The following is a 3,593-nucleotide window of genomic DNA, read 5'->3' as shown; positions in this document are numbered from 1 at the left end:
ATGCGCTTGTTAAACATTCCAAAACCAAACTGCCTCTTCACTTTTGGGAAAGCTTTTCAGTAGATTTTGGAACATGGCTGGTATTCTGAGATTCACATCCATTCAGCCAAAAGAGCATTAGTGAGGTTGGGCAATAAGGCCTGGCTTCAGTCGGCATTCCAATTCATCCTAAAGGTTTTCGATGGGGTTGAGGTCAGGGCTCTGTGCAGACCAGTTAAGTTCCACACCAAAATCTCGGCATTGTCATGCTGAAACAGGAAAGGGCCTTCCCCAAATTTGCCACAAAGTGGGAAGCACTCAATTCTCAAGAATGTCATTGATTTCATTGTCAAGATTTCCCTGAACTGGAATTAAAGGGCTAGCCCAAATTATGAAAAAACATCCCCAGACCATTATTCCTCCTCTACCAAACTTAACAGTTGGCACCATGCATTGCAGTCCTGGCATTCGCCGAACCCAGATTTGTCCTTCAGACTGCCAGCTTGTGAAGTGTGATTCATCACTCCAGAGAACGCATTTACACTGCGCCAATCGACCACTTTACACCACTCTAATCAACGCTTGGCATTGTGCATGGCGATCTTAGGCTTGCGCGCGGCTTCTCTGCCATGGAAATCCATTTTGTGAAGTTCCCAACAAACTGTTCTTGTGCTGATGCTGCTTCCAGAGGCAGACTGGAACTCAGTAACGAGTGTTGCAACCGAGGACTGACAATTTTTAATTATGCACTTCAGCACTCAGCAGTCCTGTTCTGTGAGTTTGTGTGGTCTACCGCTTTGCAGCTGAGCTGTTATTGCTCCTAGACTTTCACCCTTCACAATAACAGCACTTACAGTTGACTGCGGCAGGTCTATCAGGGCAGAAATCTATCCGACTTGTTGGAAAAGTGGCAATGTATAACAGTGCCATGTTGAATGTCACTGAGCTCTACACTATGACCCATTCTACTGCCAATGTTTGCCTATGGAAATTGCATGGCTGTATGCTTTACTTTATGCACCTGTTAACAATGGGATTGTGGTAGAAGTAGCCAAACCCTCTAATTAGAAGGGGTGTCCGCTTACTTTTGGCTACGTAGTGGCTGGTCAGGTAGACAAGAGTCTTAACCCTCAGAGCAAAGTTTTTAAGTTTTGGTGAGTTTTTATGCTCACAAAGTCAGTGATGTGACGAGACCCCACGTGTGATACCCGTAACAAGGGTTGTTGGATTATTTTGGGCACAGAAACATTTGATTGGCTTGTGGTATTGAGTCAGTCAATAAAACATGGATAGATAGACCACTGTAATATTTAAGCCTATTAAATTGGGCTCTCCATTCCTCCTAAAAAGGGGTGTTCCTTGCCCAAAGCTGATGCCTAATTGATCAAGCAGAGAGTTTATTGCAGGGTCAAAAGAGAAAGATGACATTATGCCTTGGTTGACCAGAAAAGTTAATGGTGAATGTGACTGAGGGGTAGACCCGTGGTCATGAAGCCATAGGCCACAAACGTTCCTGCGTATAGTTATACATCATTACATCGTTGGGGAGTGGAAGTTTTAAGAGAATTTGACAATGATTCTGGCTTGTACTTTCAGATGTAGGAAGCTGTTTTAAGTGTGGGAGTTTGCTCCACTGCAGTCTATTATTATCTGATATGTGTACAAGAGACCATCAGAGCTTGGGCAGTATTAATGCTCGAGCAAAACCTCGCTTTGTGATTATCTCTAAGGCCTCATTCTTGTGATCCTGTCAGGGGTGGGGAGAGAGGGAGGTGTGTGTGTGTGTGTGTGTGTGTGTGTGAGTGTGAGAGAGAGATAGAGAGCGAGAGAGAAAAGAGAGAGACAGAGAGTTAGAGAGAGAGCTTGCTGCAGTCAGCAAGATCTAAACCTTACCCACTGGAGCGCTCTCTATGACTATAAATGCCTGCTGCTTTGACCTTAGGAGTGAACCTTGCTGGGGCAATCAATGGAAACAGAATAACAAAACTTTTGGAAAATGAAGATGTTTTTCAAGCAGTATTTTTAGGGGCAGGATTATCCACTGTAACTTCTGACTGTATCCATTTCAGTTCAAATAAATATCTGAAGTATAATCAGCTATATCAACTTTCAACTAAAATCAGTCCATGTGATCAGTCCATTCTTTCTCATTACACATCAATGCAGTAGGGAAGTTTTCCTCTACTTGATTATCTTATTGAGGAGTAGCACTGCAAGTCCATTAGGGTTGAGGTCATTTCCATTTTAATTCAGTCGATATATAAAATGAATAAATTAAATTAATTGGTTGAAAACTCCCCATAGAACAAAATAAGCATTTTTAAATTTGTGCATTGAATTTCAATCAATTTTCTGAACAGACTGAATTTAAATAGAACTGACCGTGGCCCTGAAATTCAGCTAACTATCTTCTACACTGTCTCCCTGACAACCATTATCATTACATTTTGAAAACCACATGTCCACTGTGCTGAACAGCAATATAATACAAAACATACAGTGCCATGAAAAAGTATTTGCCCCCTTCCTAATTTCCTCTATTACTGCATATTTGTCTCACTGAATGGTTTCAGATCTTTAGCCAAAACATAGTATTAGACAAAGGGAAACTGAGTAAATATAAAACACATTTTAAAATTATAATCACTTGTTGCACCACCTTAAGCAACAATAACTGAAACCAAACGCTTCTGAAAATTTGATATCAGTCTGTCACATTGCTGTGGAGGAATTTTAATCCACTCTTCTTTGCAGATCTGCTTTAATTATACCAAATTGTTAGGTTTACGAGCATGAACTGCTCGTTTCAGGACCTGCCACAGCATCTCTAAATATAATTTAAAAAACAAACAAAAAAATAAGTAAATACATATAATAATTAAAAAATGTGTTTTGTGTTTACTCAGACTCTCTTTGTCTAATATTATATTTTGGCTAAATATCTGAAACCATTCAGTGTGACAAATGTTTAATAATAGGAGTAATCAGGAATGGGACAAATACTTTTTCATGGCACTGTAACAATCTTTGAGCTTAACAAAATTGCAAATATTCCACATATCTAGGATGAGTTTTGGATTTTATAAAAGAGGACAGGGGCAGACAGGCATTATTAACATAATACTGGGCTATTTTAGTTGTTCATATAGGGTCTATGGAACAAGCAAAACTTAACTAGACATATTTATGAATGTAGAAATCCAGCCTGGGTGGATATTTTCAGTCCCAAAAAGAGGAAATATCTGGGAAAAAGAGGATGTCTGGTCAGACTAATAATCACAAAACATACAGTATAAATGAATAGCAAACCAGTGCTTGCTAACTGGAATTGCATAATACATTCTTTATAAAATATATTCTATACGTCATATTTACAAGCTGTTTTACGTTATATCCATAGTCGAACATCAATGGAAATAATGTATTTTTTCTCATCAATGCAGCATATATTTCACATAGGCAAAAATTATGCTCATTATATTCAATGATCCAACATATCAATTCTTCACTATGCCCTGGAGATTTGAAACTTTACTTGGAATGAATTAAAGAGAAGGACAGTGATATATCGATTTCATCATTTTATTCAAAAAAAGGAGAAGTCAGACCTAATG

Source organism: Anguilla anguilla, chromosome 7, assembly GCF_013347855.1.
Source record: "Anguilla anguilla isolate fAngAng1 chromosome 7, fAngAng1.pri, whole genome shotgun sequence".
In the NCBI taxonomy this organism is placed as follows: domain Eukaryota; kingdom Metazoa; phylum Chordata; class Actinopteri; order Anguilliformes; family Anguillidae; genus Anguilla; species Anguilla anguilla.
This window is presented reverse-complemented; position numbering follows the sequence as displayed.